We start from the raw sequence: 21,544 nt of genomic DNA, 5'->3' as shown, positions 1-21,544 counted from the left end.
TTTTGGTCCATACCTCCCAAAACATTTTTTAATAACTGCTGAAAGTAATCTACTTTAAACCATTATCTTCAAGAGTGACCATCAGGTCTTTATTTTTTTTTTTTGATATTTCACTTAAATATTTTTAAAAAGTTAAATAATGCTATGTGTGCAGTAAACAACCAGTATTTGCTGAAAGGTTTTACTTGTCATCATTTGACTTCTGTCTCTCAGTATCAACTTTGTATAAAATACTGGTGTTTTATATGCACTTTAAAGTTTATTCTTCATCAAAAAATTTTGCTACTAAAGGTTGAGTAGTGGTTTTTTTTGGTATGGAACAGCACAACATCTTTTTAAAATTTATATTTAAAACGTTGATCTATTTTTCCACTGTATTTCTTATTTTTCTTAGGTCAGTATTTTGATATCCATTTTTCTTTTCTGAAAATGCCATAAGCAGTATGCATTAGTGATGCATGAGTGAAATTCTGTGTAATCTGTCTAGCATTTTGTGGTTGCATTACACAATTTGGTTGGACACAAAATCAATTAATAACAGCCTCATGGTTAGCATACTGGCACCATCAGGCAATTACTTGAATCATGACTTCTTTTTTAGCATAATGAAAATAATATAGGATAAAAATATGCTTTTAATGTATTTGAGTATGCTTGCTTTGAAATAAAATGATGTGGTTTGTAGACAAAACTTATGTTCCTTTTGGAAAGGGGAAAGTTAAAGTCTAGAATAGGAATACTTCAGAATATGCTGATTGCTTTTAATAGTAAAATCAGGAGAAGGTGTTCCTGGGTTTTGGAACATAAAAAGAGATTGTCTAAACATCTTCATATCACTGACAAAAGAATCTCTCCTAACTTCACCTGTGTCTCTGTACTCTTTGTGGAATCCTAGGATGGTTTGGATTGGAAGGAACCTTAAAGATCATCCACTTCCAACCCTCCCTGCCATGGGCAGGGACACCTTCCACTAGGCCAGGTTCCTTGTTGCCATGTATAACCTGGCCTTGAGCACTTCAGGGATGGGGCATCCACAGCTTCTCTGGGCAACCTGTTCCAGAGCCTCACAGTAAAGAATTTTTTCCTAACATCCACTCTAAACCTACTCTCAGTTTGAAGCCATTCCCCCTTGTCTTATCACTACATGCCCTTGTGAAAAGTCCGTTTTTGGCTCTTTTGTAGGCCCCCTTTAGGAACTGAAGGGCTGCAAAAATGTATCCCTGGAGCCGTCTCTTCTTCAGGCTGAATAATCCCAACTCTTTTAGCTTTTCCCCCCAGGAAACATGCTTCAGCCCTCCATTTCATCTTTGAGGTCCTCCTCTGGACCTAGAAGTCTTTATCAAATTACAAATTCATGCTGACTCCTCCAGAATAGCAGGTTGAGGCACAAACTTATGTGCCATTTAAACTATGTATAAACCTCTCAGATTTTTATTGGTGACTGGGATGTTGGGTGAAGTTGAAGCTTACAGGGACTGCTGAGGGTCCTCTCACCAGCCCCCCTCCTGGTTCTGGCACTGACTCCCCCTTCTAACCTTCCCCAGAAGTGTGGGGGGAGATGTGCCTGCTGTGACATGCACTTCTGAAGGGCTCACTCTCAGTCTTGGCAGATGGGCGGTGAATCATAAATTCTGCGTGCATTCAGTTTTGCAGGGCCTGTTGTTCCAGTGAAGGCAGTTAGAACTGTCAACACCTAACAGTGCTTGAGGATAATGAATGTAATAGAAACCTGAGAAGCCCATGAACAGTGCTGGCTTCCCACATAGCGGATGAAATCCACTTGGTCTCTGTATTTCAAGAAAGCCTCTTAATCCGCTTCAGACATTCATAATAACCCAGTGCTTTGGAAAAAGAATTCTTCTTGTTCAAAGAAGCACGTTAACAAAAGAAGTTAAAAATATTTAAGCATCCTATGTTTAATGTGTTTAGAAAACCACTCCAGGATGCTGACAGCTGATTATTAATTACAATGTCAGGGATACATATGCCATGATTATGCAGCACATAATTTTTATGTAACTTAAATACGTATTTTCCAGCACTTGCTCAATGTTCTCCTGATGGATCTCAGTAATAAAATATGATATGGTGGAAATCTTTTTGTATTCTTCACTAACTTAGTTGCTTTTAGTTGAGTGCAGCATAGAAGCAAATATCATTATCAGTTAGTAATATTTGTGATACTTGTTTTTTCCTCTAGAAGAAGAGGCTTTATATTTAAGTAATTTTTCTTCTTTGGAGGAGAAAGGTAGAAGGAATGAGTCCTTGGAAAGGCTCTTTCTGAAAGACTAAAGCAGGAAACCAAATCATGGAAGAGGTCTGACTTTCAAAATCCTTTGAAATGAAATAGAATGCGAAGTATTGTAGCTTAAAGTAGTCACCAAGGAAAGTAATCATCAAGGAAGTGGTCATGAAATGTGTTAAGTAATTGCTGAGATTCATGCATGAGGCTTTTTTCTTCCGGTTTGTGTGGCTTCAATTAGAATAGAATATTGTTTGAAGACACAGCTGCCACTAGCCATGGACTATTGTTTGTATTTGACTATTTCAGTTTAAGTGGCTTGAGCTTTTTAGTTAGTTATGTGACCCTGTGTGATTGGAGAGATTTATAGTGAGAATATATAGCTTTTAATGTACAAATCACACGGATGCTTTAGAAGTGTTCAGTAATTATTTATTACAAAAACTGGTCCATACACTTATCCACACACATACATTATATTTATAGAACTATAAGATGATAGTCTCTGACAAGAATCAGTTTTACTGTAATAAATAACTTATCTGTGTTAGCCTCAAAACTCTTCCTTTGCTTCAGAGGGGTGTGTGTGTTGTCCATCCTCAAGCAGTAGAGTACTTAGTTCTGTTGTTTTAACTAATAATATACTGAGTTTGACAATGAAATGCAAAGTGAAGTTCAGCAGCAGCACATTTGAACGCACTTGCTGAGCTTGCAATGTGCTTGGTAAATCGTGCTGTTGTGGGAACATCTGAAAAAGAACAAATGAAGCTATGGAGAATTTACACTGGCTATGAAGGCAGTACTATTTTTTTATAGTAATTTGATATACTTAATTGAAGGTGCAATTCAGAAAGGGCATTTACTTTTAACTTTCTGACATAGTAAGATTGTCCAAATTAATCTACATAGGGGAAAAAGAACTTCCTTCTCCCCAGATTATTTTGAGGCAGAGAAGGTGATAGTTGCTTTGCCCTTGGTATTACATGCCATACAATGACCTGACTGATATTTTCTCATAGGCTCTCTGTGGAAGGTCATCATTACTAAATCTATTTTCACTACTGTTTCTACAGAAGGAAAAGACGCCTTGTACAATCTCCAAGCATTTAATTCCAAGTCAACAAGTGACAACTTTGTATGATGAAACTGTACAGTAGAGCTCTTGCTTAATTTTTAATTAATACAAAATATATGCTTACACTTGGAGATCCCTGTGTTGAATGATCTCAAGAAAAGCTTCAGAACCTCCATGTGAAACTGCAAAATCTTGCCTTCATTTCAGCTGTTATTGCCTATAAAATGGATTTTTTTGCATTTTATATTATTTGCTCCTTTGTAATGTAGAAAAAACCAGTTGCTTAGGAGAAGAGATGCATTGACTTTTGGAAATTTGTAAACAACAGTGAAATACAGCACTGTGGGAATGACTACAGCTAGCGGAGGATATAGATAAAGCTGAAGTAATAAAACTGATACACTGAGCAATTAACTGGCTTTGTAGAATAAGGGTCTGTAAACTCTAATGATGTTAATTTACTTTTATTCAAGTGGGTTGTTCCACTAGAAGAAAAAGTGTAATTCACTGATGTCTAAAGTTCAGATGTTTCAAGTGTTAGTCCCATGGAAGGTGTTTTCTGGAATGGGAGTTAGTATAAAAACTGTTGCTACTGTAGTTTTTGCATATTCCACAAGACAGACAGTGCTTTTTCAGAAGAAAAGGAAGTTTTCACCATGATTTGGGGGAGTTTTTTTTTTTTGGTGGGTTGAGTCAGGTTTTTTTTGTTGTTGGTTTTGGGGTTTTTTTGTTTGTTTTTCTTTTTCTTTTATATTGTTTGGTTTGGTTTTCTTTTTTATACTCGTGAGTGTTTCTTGGCTTATTGTGTTGCATGTGCTTTATTCATATTTTTTATTCAAGGCTTGGGCATCTTCCCTTTTCTTATGGAGTATGATTAGTTAATTTCCACACCCCACCCCCCTGCCCCTTGGTCTTGGGCCAAAATCTGCATGCCTTAGTGGCCAGCTTGTTCTGGAATAGAGTGTTTTACATGGGTGTTTAATAAATGTACGTGTTTAATTCTAATCCTTGTTTCTGTAGTACTTAAGACAAAACACTGCAGGGCTGCAGTGAATAGCTCACTGCAGAGTCAGGCTAGGAAGAATTTCTCCCAATGGAAAGGGCTGTTGAGAGTCATGAAGAAATAAGTTAAACAGTTGGAGAAAAAGGGAAAGTTTGACTTTTCAGTTAGTTTCCCAAGTAATCTCTCTATAATTTCTCAGGAGAATAAATATCAAAAGGCAAATAAGGTGAAGTGAATAAAACGATTATTTGTGTAACTTAAAGCTTGGGGGAGACTTCAAAATTTTACAAATATTAGTATTCATTTCAGATCAGAAATAAATGGGTTAAGCTCTGCATTTAAATCTGCTTTCTACTTTCCAGCTGGTTCTGCCAAAAAGTCATTCCACTGGAACATTAGGAAGGAAATAAACTTTTAAACATAATTTAAGACCGGAAAAATCTTTTATGGTTGTATTTTGTATCATGACTTTTATAAAAATGACAACATTTATTATTTCAAAAATGAAGTAGTCTTTCAAATATGTACAGGATAAAATAAGGAACCATCCAGGGGACTGAATGTTATGCGTATCACTGATTTCTATATTCATTTTAATGGTGTAAAGTGTTTAAAAGTCTTAGGAACTAGTGCTAATGGCTTAATTCAGTGAAATCCTCTAGGAGTAAGGAAATCTGCCCAGTCCCTGAAAAATCATTCTGGGGCTTGTTTAACAATGCAAGTGCTTATATAAGAGCGGTGTGAGGTCTTTCATTTTATTTAGATATTATTCTAAAAGTATTTCCCTGTTGATTTGTGTTTTTGGAGGGACCTGTATCTCTGAAGGATTTTTTTTTATTCTTTTCAGACAGCATAAATGCTCCTTTCTTCCTATTTACTTAAAACCATTGTTGCAGTAGAACTGTACATGATGCCATTATCTCCATTGAGTAACACCTTGGCTTTGAAGTATTTTGAAATGTTTATTGGACCACCACTGAAAGTAAAATGTGCTTGTGACCAAGTGTGAGCAAAGCAGGTGTAGGCTGGTGGCAGTGGTCTGCAGCCATGTGCAAGCTCCAGCCATCAGTGATGTGGGAGGCCTTGTGTTTATGAATAAAATGGGACAGTTTGAGATTTTAGAATTACTGCTTTAAAGATTGGCTGGACAAGGTAAACCAGAGGCATGTAGTTGAGGCCTGTTGTTCTAGAGTCAGAAACATGATTGCAGCCCCTAAGTCCATTGTGAAACTGAAAGAATACTTCAATGTGCACACTTTTTAAACTAACTGATTCAATGTTCAGTGAGGGGATCATCTGGGACACATGAAGAGGGTAAAGAACAGTTCTCAGTCTTTCAACTGAAATGATCTTCCAACAATTCTGCTGAGCCTATCATAAACAAAGTATTCATCTAATTGACAGTGTACCAGAGTGTTTTCAACCAAAATGGTAATTTTCAAAAAAGAGTGAATAAAACTCTTGCTTGAGCTATAGCTGCAGTCAGTCTCAATAACTCTTGAATGTTACAGACATCCTTAATTTTTATAATTAGAAAGGGGGAGATTAGCAAAATATCCTGCTTTGTAAGCACCTGCCTTGATAGTGGTTTATTCACTTTATTTTATTCAATGTGGTGCAGTTTTACCTAGTTTGACAGGGTCCTATAGAGTTCCAATTTTGTTGAAAAATCCATTGTGAAATGATACATTTCCAGGCTTTTTTTTCCATAGCTCCACACTATGGTCTAGCAAAACATATATGCATCTGTGGTTCCTTCACTTCCAGTCTGGTTCCAGAAGACTCAGTAGGTCAAAAATTAGAAAATACCAAAATCTAAGACCAAACACCCTCACAGAGTTTAAGAAAATAAAGTCTAAATATTTTTAATAATCTGAAGAGTCTGTGCTCCTCTGGAAGAATGGAAGGCAAATCTATTCTTTCAGCCTTGCAAGCAGAAGGGGTAGAGATTGATGCGAGAAGAGCTTGCAGAGTTGCATCTGAAATTCCCAGAAATAGGAATTATGGAAGGTAATAAGGAAAATAACAAAACTTTAAAGTATTCTCCATAAGGAGTGTGTTAAGTAAGGGGAGAAAATAGCTCTATGTTCAATAGGCTTTATCATGTGTATTTTGCTATCTAGTCAAATTGCTTGTTGTTGAAGTAGAAAATTAAAGTAACTTAGAAATAATTTATCTCATTCAAATATCTGTTTCACATGCCATGTTCTTTCCCATTACCAGACAGAGTACAAAACAGAGATGAAAAAATCCGTCTGTAGAAACAAGTTGAAGCGTTCCCTGACAAATTGTAAAGACTCTGTATTACTTACTGAGATGAGAATTTAATCAAAAAGATCTGAAACTTAGCACAGGGAGTTTTGCCTGTGTTTATCTAGGCAGTATCCTTGAAATGCATGTGTAAGGATGCAAATGATTTTTAATTTAGAAGCCTTGAGTTTACATCTTCACACCCTTCTGCTCCCCTCCTGAAAATATTTTTACTATATTTGATGGTCTTATTTTAAATAACCTCAATTAATCTTGCTTGTTCTGTATTAATGATCCAGTATGTCCTTTACTACCTAGATGAAATTGAAGTTTTTCAATTAAATTCATGAATTCAGTTTCTAAAAAAACTAACTTCTATAAATACCAATTTCTAATCACTTGGTCATATTAGTTGAGCAGAATTTGTTCTATGAACTGTAAGAATAAAATAAAAACAGCTTTTAAAATGTTTAGGTCTTCTGGAACTAGTAGTTATCTTCATAATTGTTAAGAGATTTACAATTTGTGTTACTCACAGAATTTTTTTAATATTTCAAAGAAGAATAATGTTTTTCAGAATGCACTGGTTTACACAATCATATGCCACTGGGATAATTCAAGATCTAGCCTCATACAACTCAAAAAGCAGTTAAATAGCATGCTGTTATGTGTCTAATATGTATTCTGCTTGCTGTAAGAAGGTTAATTATAAAGGAGAAGCCTTGAACAAATTGTAAATGTGACTATCAATCATTTTTTAGCCTTGCTTGGGGGCAGTGTGCATTTCTGTAATTAAAGGTGTGTGTTTAACCAGTAAAAACATCAGGCAAAAAAGTACCAATGTCTTAATACTGACTTTGTGAATTTGTGCTCATTAGTGTTTCTGAATCAGATTACGCACATGAAGTTACGTTAAAATCAAATAACTGCATTATTGTCTGTGGTTTTAATGAAAAAAAATAATCAAAACAAAACAAACTTCCAGGGTAATAAAAATGTTTTGATTTTGCAGTGTAATGCTGCCTGTAAATATTAGGTAAAAGATGATAGTCATGAAAGAACAATCTCAGGGGGTGTTGAGGATCTGGGTTTTTGTTTTCTGGAGAAGAAAATATTACTTTTGTTCAGATGTTAGTTTGCTAAAAGAAAAGTTCAAACACTAAATATTGACTGTTCTTGAAAGTCTTCCTGTATTTCACACACCTCCTCCTCCCCCCACTGCCCCCTCCAATCCTTGCATCTTTCTACCCAGGTTTTGTATGAAATAAAATGGTGCTTGTAGGCCTTGATTTTCTAAGGTCTGTTTTTTATTAACCCAGGGCAGATTATCCAGTTTTGTGATTAACTCGACCACAGAGTAGACAGACTTGTGGGCAGTAGGCTGGGGGGGCTCTGCCACCCCAGACTACCCTTGGGGACAGTTATGCACAGGAGTTGCAGATGCTGCTTTGCTTTGCCATTTGCTCCATCCTCTGTTTTGTCATCTCCCTTATGAAGTAGCTTGATAGAAAAATGGAGTAACTTACAAGTGTAGGAAAAACAAAATGGGGAAAAAAAAAAGTGCATGATGCTGACTTAAAAGCACTGTTTGTAAAAAAAGAAATAAATTCTGTAGTGTTATTCCTTCCTGAAGGTATTTGTCCTTTCACTTTGAAAGGAAACTTTTGTGTGTTGGAGGTTCAGCCATCCTAACATCCAGTGTTTATCATGAAAGACAGCAGCTCATGTAAACCAATTGTGTAGCAGAATTGACATAACTAGATCTTTTCTCAGGCTCCTGGTGTATATTAAGAACAGTTAAATTGGATTGTCTTGTGTTACGGTAGGTCGTACCTGTGTCTCCTTGATCAGTTTATATGGATACGGTGTGCTTCTCTCTCCCATCATTTTACCTCCACTTATTATTATGTCCTTAATTGTATCTTTTCTCTCATTTCATCCAGAAGTCATTTCTTATTTTCTGTCCGAAGATTTTATTCGGGTTCATAAGTTTTCATACCAAGTTATGTCTGCTTCAGTGGGTACAACCATTTTGTTCATTGTTTCCACTGAGCTGTAATATTGCAAATATATTGAAAAACACTCTTGTGGGTGTCTCTTGACACTCCAACCCCCTGAATAAACTCACTGGAGTTCTTGTTTTCTTTAAGTTTAAAAACAAGAACAAACTTAATAGAAAATAGAATACAAAATTGTGTTGTTGAATTTAATTCCATCTCAAAAAGCAGGATATGAACATGACAACTGTGGTTGCCTACAATGTCATTCTGAATGATGTCAAACGCAGTGGCTGAATGTTCTCTACTTAAACTGATAAAAATAAGGAAGTCTTTTCTACTTCAAGCTTCTCCCTTGTGTGCCCATACAAAATATGTCAAGTGAAGAAAATCTAGTTGTACAGTGACTTGGATTCTTTGCAAAACCTGTATTTTACTGCTTTTTGAACTGCACACTTCATTAAAAATCAAGGCAACAACTTTGATAAAAAGGGCCTTTTATACAATAAAAAAGAAAGCAAATGGAATGTTACGTCAATCTGCAGCACTAAACAAATATCACATATGTAGATGCATTTGTATCAAAACGACATGTTTAAAACAAGTTTAATTTAAAATTCTTTTGGGCTGCATACAAATAGCCTAGAACAGAGACCCTTGAGATCTGTACAGCAACATTAAGTAAATGACTGCAAAAAAAATCAAATGCATTAAACTAGTAGAACTATTAAATAAATTGTATTTTAAGAGAGAAACTGCATTTGACAGCTCTTTACTGTATTAAGCATTCTGAAATACAGCTATTTACACAACAGTCTGTATGTTCTCTTATTTCTCACAGTATTTCAAAATGCTTATCTTCAATCTACCACTTGTCAAAATGTATTAGTTGGCATCTGCCTTTAAAGGCTTCAGAAATCTTGCTAAGTTGGTTTAAAGATTTATTTACAGTAACTACTAGGGAGGCTTGCAGTATAATTAATATTTTGTGTATTGTCACAGAATCATGGAATATCCTGAGCTGGAAGGGACCCACAAGGGTCATCAGGTCGAACTCCTGGCCCTGCACAGCACCATCCCTGAGAGTCACACCATGGGCCTGAGACCATTTGTCTGAATGCTTATTGAACTCTGTTAGGCTGGTGCTGTGACCACTTCCCTGGGGTGCCTTTTCCAGTGCCCAGCCACCCTCTGGGTGAAATTATGATGCTTTGCACATTGTATTGTGTAATAGTTCTGAATTTTTCTTTATGAAGAAAAAATCTCCAGGTTATTTAAGTGAAGTTAGTAGAGGGTTGATTTAGAAAATGGAAAGCTGTGCTAAATGATTTAGTATGATAATCCCATAATATTCTTAGGGTTAACATCTGCATTTATTTAATAAGGATAGATACATTAGAAGCAAGGTATGGCTCATCAGGTTTTATTCTTCAAAATTATTCTAGCAGAACTTGAAAAATACCAAAATTGATTCTCCCTTCATTTTCTTTTAGGTTGAAAATCTATATGCTATATAGAAGGAAATACTATTTTGTAGGAGAAAGCTAGCACTTGCAAATAAATCTCATTGGGAATTTTGGTGGGGAAAAGCCATTTGTGTACACTTACAAGGATACAATAGTGCACAGTTATACACTTATGAGTAATTTTCTTATGCTGACTGTAACTTGCCCTTCTTGAAGCTGTCTCAAAATATCCTGTTTTCAAAATCAGGAGAAAGGGTGTTGGGAGAAGAGTGTCTTAAGTTTTTAAATTAGAAGCATTTGGGCTGTTTTTAAAGGGCCCAGTTTTTCCAGGAGACTATCTTTCTTTTCTTGTTAGTTAATTTTTTTATATAAACACAGTGCTGATCAGCATGGAGTCTACCTTGCATCGCTTGCTTTGAATCATATGTTCCTCACAGTGTTATGGCAGGATTTAAAGTGTTGTCTAGAGAAGTAACATGAACCAAATGAGGTAGTGCAAATGTATAGACTTTCTGGATCTGTGTGGACTCATATTCAGGGAGCATCAGGCTTGTGCTGCAGGGTGTGCGCTGGGAAGCCTGACAGGACCTGTATATCAAAGTTGTTCTGTTCAGTGTCTAGAAATTTTTGTTTTGAATGGCAATCCTTCAGATAGCTAGAGTCTTTGGAGCATATCTCCTGGTGTGATGGTCCTAAAAGAAGCTGTGTTCAGGTGACGCAGGTGCTGCGTATGTGGGTTTTTAACAGATCATGCTTACTTTGGTAGTTGTCAGATTTAGAAAGGTTAAGTGTAATTTGGAGAACAGCATAAGAACATGTGTAGCTGCAGGTGACATTTTCTTCAGTGCTAAACTTCATTCAAACAGTGCTTTTTTAAGAGTCGTTTCTAATATTTCCATCTTTAAAACATTTCTTTGTTTTACTGAGTAGCTGTTTCTTCATTTAACCTTCTTATGCCATGTTACACTGTTCCCCTGTACCTGCACAGGTGGAGCAAGGGATTGTCAGCAATATGACCAAGTCTTTTAACCTCTAGGTTGAAAGTTCAGTTTAGTCCTCTGTCAGAATTAGTAGATCGGGTTACAGTTGTTTTAGAACTGCAAACACAGTATCTTTGATAAGTACTAAATTCAGAATTATAAAAGATTTTTTTAAAGGACAATGGGCCTTTGGTTGTGAAAATTAACTTATGACTCTTAGACTAAACTATATCAGTAGATATGATTTCTCAACAGTACATTTCTTCTAAAATATCACGAAGAGAAATCACTTCTGGAGTGATTTGGAAGTGTGTAGTAAGCATGCTGATTGGTTTGACTTTATTTTTAGGGATGAAGCAGAGCATAGAAAACCAAAGACCTTGCCTGAAAAATCCTTGAGTTCTTGTCCTCGTATGCTAAAGGAATAAGGACACGTGAGGGAAGAAAGCTGGGTTATGATGAAAGAAGTAGTATTCGGTTACCCTTGATTATGTTTAGTTTGGCAGTGTTGCAAATGTGGATTCATGATGAGATACGTTTTTTTCCACTTTCTGTTGTGCAGTGTATACGTACATGTTTTCTTTGGAACTGGTAGAGAAAAGTAAATGTCATAAGATACACTGGGCATACTGGTGTTTAAGTGTACTCTCCTCTCCCTTTAAAGCTTGTTACTATACTACTCAAGATGAGAACAAGTTGTTAAAAGTTCTCCAAGTGATGTGTGCTTTTATTATGTGTTCGCTGTAAAAAATGTAAGCACTTTTTTTGTGGGTTGTGGGTTTTTTTGAGTGTTTTCTTATGGATATTTTTCGGAATAGGAAATGAAGCAGATGTTTCAACAGATGTTACAGGGGGCCTCTGGAGGGAATGGATATTCCATGCACCAGAGGAAAGAAAACTACTGAAAGAGGGGAAATCTAGAATTGTGTGGCCTGAGGTCCAGTGAGCTCAGTCACTCATAGATTTTTGAGGTTGCAGCTGTTAAGAGTGGAAGGTTTTTATTTATTATTCTAGTGACAGGACACAGATTCAGAAACCTTTATCACAAACAGAATTTCTTCTCATTTAGCAGTTATAAAACAATCTGTAAGGATTTCAGGGGCCCATTGCAAGCTCTTGTGTAAAGTGCTCCATCTTCAATAGGAGTGTCAGAAGGAGATTCCTCTTCCCTGAGAGGAAAAACCTCTGGCCACTGCAGAGATGTGCTTCTTGCAGAAGCTGCCAGGAGGAAATCAGGCAGACTAATCTGGAAATGTTTTCTGGACTGGAGAAAACTGCTGAAGTCAAGGAAGGATGAAGAAGAAAAATTAAAAACAACTTTACAAAAAGGTAGAATAGGATATGAAGTTTAGACTCTTGCTGCACAGTTACGTGGTACCAGTGGCAGTGGTTAGTCAGCTCTAGATTGAGACTAATTTAGTTTCACAGCAAGGAAGACTTGTAGCAACCTCCACGTCCTGTCTAGCACTGCTTTGCTAAGGAAACAGCTTTCCTATCACCCTCCTGTCTTTTTTTAAAAATCAAAATGCCTTTCTTAGTTCTAATAACCATAACAAGAAAAAAAACCAACTTGGAGTTAACTAAGTTGTCCACCACCTAATTTTATCTTTATTCCATAATGTCTTTTACACAGTATGGGGATACTGGCTCCAGCAGTCCTGAGTCAGCACAGTTCTTTGGAAGGCGTTAGTGCTGTGAATGTGATCTGCTACATTTTGTAGATGCAGTTTTGTGGAAAAATGTCATCTTGCTAATGAATACAAACATATATTAAAGAGAAAAAGGAAGACCCCATTTCATTTGGGAATAAAAGCTTTTGTCATGGAGGCCTTGTACCTTCCAAACATCTGAATCTTCTGTCTGAATGACACAAAACAACAGGGAAGATAAAGTGATATGTCATGAGAGTCAAGAAAACCTTTCGAAATGTACAAGCCTTTGTCTTTTTAATTACTCAAAGTGGACTGTTGAAAAGGGTGGGATGGTGGAGAGGGCAAAGAGCAGCTCATGATTTCTCAGAGCTGAACTTGCCCAAGTCTGCAGAGGCAGAAAACACATTTTTCTGGTTCATTAAAGGCAGCAAGCTGTCAGTCAGATGTTTGAGCCAGCTCAGTTGAGAGAGGGCACATGCTTTGGTTGTTTACACAGAAATCCTAAGACTGGTGGAGGAACACTTTGACAGGCACCATTGGCAGCACTTAACACAGTGGCACATGGCTTTGATTTCAGTCATCCTTCCTGGTTTGGACCTACTTTGCCATGTCATCATAAATTGGCTCAGAGGGATAAAGAGCACCCTTGGGTTTTCAGTGTTTCAGAACTAAGATTTACATCTTGTGTTCTACCTGGTATTGCATGTGTGTATCTACCCCTTTAACCTGTGAGTTACTGCTCCTAACAATAAATTACGTAATGGGAATCTGTAGTACTGAAATAGAATGGTTTCCTATAAATCCATTCTTTTCCCTGCTGCATGCTCCAATATGAGGTACAGCCATCATCCTACTTTAGGGGGAAAGAACTGCCAGGGCAAGAGGAGGAAAGATTAAAATTTTAAGAGGATTTAAGAATTCCTGACAAAATAGTTTTTGTCTTACGCTTTTCCAAAACATGATAAGCACAAAATGAAGGCGAGAGAAAAGAACGGAGCAAAACAAAACCCAGAAACATGGAGCTGTAAAAATGTATGAGGTGTTGGGGTTCTTTTGGTCTAGGTTTATTTGCATGTGGGATTTGAGAAGCATCTTTGTGCAGTACAGAGCTGCATGAACAGCACTGCATGTAAGAGTGTAGAAAACATTAAAGAGCTCTAATGAGAGAACCTGGGATCAGCCTGGGCTACTGTTCCCAAAACAGTGTTATGTCCTACAGAGAGATGACATCAAATGGAAAAGGACAATTTGCTGAGAGGGAGAAAAATACCCTAAGGTGGCAACACTCACTAATCCCTTATGATAAGGCATAATAATATGCTGTGTTACAGCATTGGAGTAATATAATATTTTGGTGCAAGTATTGTGAAAGATCTACATGTACTATCTGGTACCTGAATGAAAAGAAATGTTCTGCCAAATTAATAGTTATGAAAATGTTAATGGCTGAAATTATACTCAGAAAGATATCTTCTATTACTTTTTGCTTTATCATATAGTAGCTCCTGAAAAAAAGAATAGCTTTACTGATTCAAGGGTTTTGGAGGTGTTTGTTGCGATTTTCCACATGAACTATGAATCGTATTACTTGTACTTTCAGCAGCAAGCAAGCTGATTTGCAGATACAGACACTGAAGCTTATAGTAAGAAGTACAGAACTCCAGTGGCTTTAATACTGTCAACAATCGAATAGAAGTAAATCCAGAGCAATTAAATTTAAAGGCAATAGTTTCTTCAGAACTTGTTTTAATTGCAATACCTTTTCTCTTCAGTGGGTTTCCTTTTTTTATTGCTACTTATTTATCAAAAGTCATGTAACTTGAGACCATTAAAAAGGGAATCAAGAATTAAATGTTGTACATTTGTGAGTCTTACTGGAGTAACTGCTGCCTGAAAGTCAGCCTGTTGTGGTAGCAGGTTTTTTGGTGGTGCTTTTGGGGATTTTTAGATTGCTTGGGTTTTTTTGAATAATTCACAGTGAAAGTATGCAAAGATAGTCTCTTACATGGTGGAGATTTATCCAAAACAAGTAGTATCTATATTACACTAATATATATATGTTTTCTTGATTTGATTTATAAGATCCAGTATAAGATACTCCATAATACAGTGCACTGAAGAGCCATGAAAAAAGCTGCTCTTTCAGGGAAGTGCCAGTGCACCTTGAAAATGAGAAACTAATCATTAAAGAATCATAATTTTTACTTTTTATCATAGCTTTTAACATTTTCATGCATTTGTGATATGAATGTGGAGCAGGTGGTGAAAGTGCAGTTATACTTGATGTGCACATTAAATAGACCCTGTGCACGGTGGAGCATATTTGTTGTGGTGCAGTTTTACTTATTTTCCATTGAAGTACCTTGACAGAAAGTCCCATGAAAAGATATGGGACTTTTGAGACAAGAATCTGTTGCAGAGCAGTGGCATTCTTTCTAAAACCGTATTTATCAAAAACCATGAGGTCAATGTTAAGTATCTCGGATGCAGTGTGTATAAAGAAGTGAAAAGAGGGGAATGTGTATTACTCTCTAGAAGGGCCAGACTTGTTGCCCAGAACACAGTCAGAGAATTCATGCCATGAAGAGGATGAGGTGAATGAGGGAGGAAGGATGCTGTCCTTACAACTTCTTGATAGTGTTTCAGTTTCATTTTCTGTGCTCACTTTGGGAGCCAGGGACAGTTTCATGCCCATGAGTACGAATATGTTCCTTTAATAAAAGGAAGGAAGGAAAAAAAAAAGTACCACATCTGTAGGTGTGTCTAATAGATGGCTCTTAATGGTTGTGAACAACGATACTGTGAAATCATTACATGCTCATTCCAGAAGATCTCAGTTGCATTCTCAGGAATAGGAGTGCTGGTCCAGCAGTGGGCATAATTTATCCCAGTTCTGGGCAGTACTTGCTGCAGAGGCCTGCACAAAACTAACTGCGTTCATCACCCTCGTTCTTCCCAATGTAAAGGATTCTGCAGCAAGTCTCTCTTGTGCTGGTGGGTGAGGAGCTGCCATGATTTTTTCATCACATGAGGAGCACATACTCGAGACCTTGGTGGTACTTGTGCTCTTGCTGGTGATTCTTCATTACTCCACCTCCTTCCTAATTAGTTTTAGGGCACTGCCATCCACAGATCTTACTGAGTGCAGTAGCCCTTTATTAGCTCTTCCAGGCCACCACAGCTGTGTTGTCACTGCATTATCATCAATTAATTTTTTGTCTGTTATTTTTGCTTTTATGCTTTTTAAGCTTTTCACCCAGCTACAAATAACACATTGTTAAAAAATGGAAGCTCATTGGGTTGTTACTGAACCATATGCCTTGAGGAAAAAAAAGTGCTGTTAATACTTTTGACAGTGTTGTAGAAGTTGGCAACATGCTCATATTCTGTGTGTTCTTGACAAAGACAGGCTGACTTTGACATTTATATTTTGACACTCTAAATTATTTGGCTGACGTGCATATTAGAAACAAAACAAGAAAAAATCCCCAACAACCACCAAAGAAACCCCAAAACTCTGTTCTTTCCACTGCTAGTGTCTAAACAAAGAAATAAGAATCACATTTAAATATACTGGTGTCACAAGGCTTCTGTTATGGTAAAGCACAGGTATAAAAATCCATTGTCCCGGATTTCTCTCTTCCCATTCCAGTCTTCAAGTTTGTTTCCATGTGGGTTTGTCTCTTAATTTTTTAATTTTATGTGACCTTTGTTTTCCCATGTTAACTTCCTTTCCTTTTTTTGCATCATCTACCATAAAAATTAGTCTCTCTTAAAACAAATACACATTTGTTGGATTGGTGAATTGGGTTTTATTGCACTTAGCTGCTCTTAATACAGCATAATAATGCAAACAATTTAAGGAAATAGTGTTTTAATAATAATTAGTTCAGCTGCAAGAGGTATTCCAGAAGCTGGAACTGTAGCAGTAATAATATTTTCTGTATATGCTTAAGGTCATTATAGAAATCTTTTGCAATAGTAGCAAGGACCTCTGGCATTACCTTTAATCTACTGACTGACAGATCACTTGTCATTTGCTAATGCTGACCAGTTACTAAAGGCTGAGTGCAGTTGTGCTTCAACACAGCTAGAAGTTGTCTTCTCTCTTTAATACCTCAGTTGAAGGGGGTGAAAAAAGACTCTTAATTGTCTTAATCTATACCACCCTAAATGATCATGTAGTTTGAATAATTTCTTTTTCAAATGTCAAAATGCCAAAAAAAAAGGAAAAAGGGAAGGCTAAAGGACCTTAGAGGTGCTGCTTAAGCCATCAACAGCAGTCCTGTGCTCTTTGCTTAATTTTAGAAGTTTGGTTCAATAAATTTTCCTTTAAATTAATTTTCTGTTCAATAACTCTCTTCCATGCTCTGAAAATAATCTCCTTTTAGTTGATGCTTGCAATTTAAATGTATGTCTTGGTAACTCTTATGTTAGGGAACTTTTTGTGGTTTTCAGGTAAACAGAATCATTGACTATATGTGATACTTTCTTAAATAGGCATCAGGAGGAAAGTGTCAAATGCAGAAGAAAAAGTAATATGAAAAAGTCACTTTATAAGTTATGGATAAAGGTTATTTCTAGAAATGCAATGTCAATGATTTATTTTTAACCAGTTGATCCCACTTGGTTCATCTTCCTTCAGACACTTCAGTTATTAATGTAATGCAAATAATAAATCATTCAGGTTCTCTTTACACTTGTCAGACACATTTCTATACTGTCTGTTTTGGCAGCCAGCAGTGATGAAATACACTTATTGACTGCAGTCACCACAACCTAAATAGGTATCTGTCTTTCCCTAACACCACATAATAGGAATTTGTGGATTTTATCCCTGAAATACATCTACTTGAAAAAATTTTTCTACCATAGGCTTTAATGTTCGCTTTTTTCTAGAATGGTTTTGTTAACTTTTGGTATACTTGGAGAGGGCAGGAAGGTGATTTCCCACACACAACATTCCTCTGAATACATTTTGCTGTATTTGCTACTGGTTTCTTAAAATTCGCATTTGTTCTTCTTCTGTCAGTTGAAAAAAATCATTTGCTCTTTTTATAAATGTGGTATAAAAGGATCATGAAATAATTTGGTGGTTTTTCCCTTCATCTCAGTGCATGATCCGTCTCATTTTTTTGAATCATTTATCTTCTTTCCAGGTTATTCAGAGGACTTCTTCACTTAGTTGTAGTTGTTCTTTGAACTGTAAAAGTTGCTAAGTCAAATAGACAATTTTAATGGGGAATTTCTCAGTATTGTGGTCTCTATTCTGCTACCTTTGTCTTTATCCTGTATGAAATAGAAAAAATAATTGCATAAAACAAATAATTCTGTTAGGAAAAGGTATTGGTTAGTAAAAAAGTGGATGGATGTCTTTGTCCTAGACTGTGGAATTATTTACTTTCTTTTTCCCTCTCCCTTTTTTATTTTTAACCCTGATTGTGTCATTGTACAGACTTTGCAGATACAGTTCAAAAGGGAACAAAAAGTGCTCCAATGTGTTCTAGCTTATAATTTGGTTATTAGTGTGCACTGGGGAGATGTGATGGTGGAGAGCAGGGGGATGCCTGAAGAATGCTGTGAGAGTGTGGCAAGTCTGCACTAGGGCAGGCTCCTGGAGCCCAGACTTGAGCAGGTTTGCTGGCACGACGTGTGACTCTGTGAGGGACCTCACACTGGAGCGCTCAATTCCTGAAGGACTGCACCCCATGGAAAGGACCCACACGGGAGCAGTTTGTGAAGAACTGCAGCCTGTGGGATGGACTCACATGGGAGAAGTTTCATGGAGGACTGTCTTCTGTGGGAGTGACCTCACACTGGAGCAGGGGAAGTGTGAGGAATCCTCCTTGTGAGGAAGGAGGAGTGACAGAGTGTGATGAACTGACCACAATCCCAATTCACTGTCCCACTGCACTTCTCATGGGAAGGAGGTGGAGAAATCAGGAGCGAAGTTAACCCTGGGAAGAAGAGAGAGGTGGGAGGGGAAGGTGCTTTCAGGATTGGATTTTATTTCTCATTGTCCTTCTCTGATTTGGTTGGTAATAAACTAAACTAATTTCCTCAAGTCAAGTCTGTTCTGCCTGTGATAGTAACTGATGAGTGACTTCTCCCTGTCCTTACCTTCACCCATGAGCAGCTTTGGGCACCTGGTGCCCAGACATGGTCAACCACAACATCTTTCTACCCCGTCTTTACCCAAGCAGTCTCTGAAGGTTTCTGTAAGTGTGTCTCCCACTCTCTCCTCCAATCTTGCTCTGCAGATTGCATTTTGGATGAGTTGTAGGGCGTTTTGGAAGCCCTGGGCTTGTGGTAGACACAAGTGTGCAGGTACTTGGTAGGACAGAAGTTAATGGCTAAATTTACATGATCAATATTCTGTTAAGAAACTTCTGACTTAACATACAACTGCAGAATTTGTAGGCGTTTGTGAGAAGAAATACTGGTTTTGATATTAATATCCAAGCATTACAGTGCAGGTAAAATAAGCCCTGACCAGAGCTAACAATGACAAGATTTCTATGTATTTAAGTTGTAGTTTCACTTGAGCTATAGGTTTCTTTCCTGATGTCATGTAGTCTATTATAATAATCTGACACATATTCACGAAGAGATTTATTTTACTCAGAGGAAACTGTGCATAAAGTGATGCATAAAATATCCTTGGTATGTCTTTCCCATTAAGATTCTACAAGGCACTCTTGAATTTTTATTTAACTAAGTAGCTTTTATAATTTGATGTGGTGTGGTTTCTTTCAGTCTTTGACTTAGCTGATACCCTTCATTTTCCAAAAATAAACAGCATGCAAAGATCTAAAAAGCTAAAGAATTCATGATTGCAGGAAGAGAATATTATGTCTGCAGAAGCAAGTACTCATAACAGAAAGAAAAAGTCAAGTTGTGGCTTCCTGGGCAATTTTAACTCCTTTACCCTATCTCTTCTCCTTTCATGTGTAATTATTTTATAGTTAATTTTTTTCCAACTGATTGTAAACTTTTTTTACATCCACCATGTGGGATGTTTGATGTGCAAAATGTTGCTTTTTCCTCTCTATATCCCTGCTACATTTTTGCATGCTAATTAAATGATATTCCATGCAAAATGACCCATTTATCTGTGGAGTTTTGAGGTGAATGACAGTGAAGCATCTTTGTGCTTCACAAAATTCACTAATTTATTTTAATGATACTCCTTGCTGTACTACCTGCATTATACATTTGGTAACTCAGACATAAAGGAGGAAAACCAGCATCAGAATTTTTAGCATATTTAACATCAAACAGACATACTGTCAGATTCAACTGTTGACAGGAACATTCTGCAGTGAGGTCTTTAGCTCATTATTAAACAGAACTCTAAGCTGGCTGTCACACATTGTAGATGATTATGGCTCATATGAAATACCTCATATAATTTCAGTATTTCTTTTCTAGAAAGGGATGTGTCTATTTTGGTGAGATAAGACAAATAAGATTATTCACCAACCCTGCATCCCTCTCATGGTTTTGCATAGGCTCCTCTTTGCTGTTGTGTGTCACTTGCATACCTTGAAGATTTTAAATTAAGTAATATTCATAGGCTGCCTCAGTTTTTATGTAGCCCCACACAGGCTTAGTGTTTATAATTGTTTTTCTCAGATTTCCATGTCAGGGCCATACTTCAGAATCAAGAAATAGGTATGCTATTGTTGGTAGCATTTGTCTTTAGTGGTGTGTATATATGCTGTATACCAGAAAAATCACAGCTTTTAGATTTGCTCTGGATGTTCCTGTGGCACATACAGTCTTGTAAGTCTGCCAGTACTTAGTTAACATATTCTGGAAATGTGAAGTTAATCATGCAGATGGGCATTTAGGAAGTCAGTGTTTTCTCATCTCTATGGGTTGATGATGATTTTCTTTAGGACTAATTAGTAGGGTTATTAATCCAAACAATTAAATTCTCTTTTAACACTACAGCTGTCTAATTAATGAATCTATTAATTAATCAGTGGGTTCTCCAGATGTCTACTGAGATACTGTCCCTTGAGCAGCAATATTAGCTGTTGAATTTTTGTAATCCAAGAACTAGAATCTTTCATTTGTTTGGTTGTATATGAAAAAAGGGCCTGATTTATTAAAGTTGTATCTTTTCCTCTGAGTAAAAAGCTATTTTTATTGGTTATTTTTCACCTGCTATACTTGTGACTAGATAATGTGTCATTAAAATCTAAGGAAATGGTATTCAAATGCTTCCTTTCCAATGACCCAGAAGAAGCTCTTGCAGAAATGAATGTTACCATACAAACAGGCAAATAGCTTAATTGCTTTCAATTTCAAAAACCTCCTTACCTTGTGCTGGTAAGTCATGATCTTACCACAGTATTCCTATCTGTGGCATGCTGCCTTGCAGCGTAGCTTGAAAATGCACTGTCATTTGGGTCTGGCAAAGTCAGCCTGTCTGATTCAATCTGACAGATACCATTTATCAGACAGGAATGAGAAGTGTTTTGACCACTCGCTATATGCACAAGTTTGAGCAATAAAGAAAAAGCTTCTCTGCATACTGCAATATGTAAGATATACTGTGTGTGCTGTGCTGGTCTGCTTGGTTTGTAACTTCTTTTGGAAAAGTGGATTTTTCAAAGATAACTGTTAGAACTTGATATTTGGCATCTTTTCTTTCATGACTAAAGCAGTTGTCATTATTCAGTAATGAAATCTTAGTCATCTAAAAGTACTGAAACTGATATTCATGCTTCCCTTTCTGTTCTGTAGAAGCCAAGGTATAAGTGACCTCGTCAGTTCTAGTTATTGTACAACAGGCTGGGATGTAATTGCTAAGTTACCATGGCTGCAGTTTTGCTAGCACATTGTCTTCCTCAGCGACAAGGACCTATTTT

This window comes from Corvus cornix, chromosome 3, assembly GCF_000738735.6.
Source record: "Corvus cornix cornix isolate S_Up_H32 chromosome 3, ASM73873v5, whole genome shotgun sequence".
Classification (NCBI taxonomy): Eukaryota; Metazoa; Chordata; class Aves; order Passeriformes; family Corvidae; genus Corvus; species Corvus cornix.
This window is presented reverse-complemented; position numbering follows the sequence as displayed.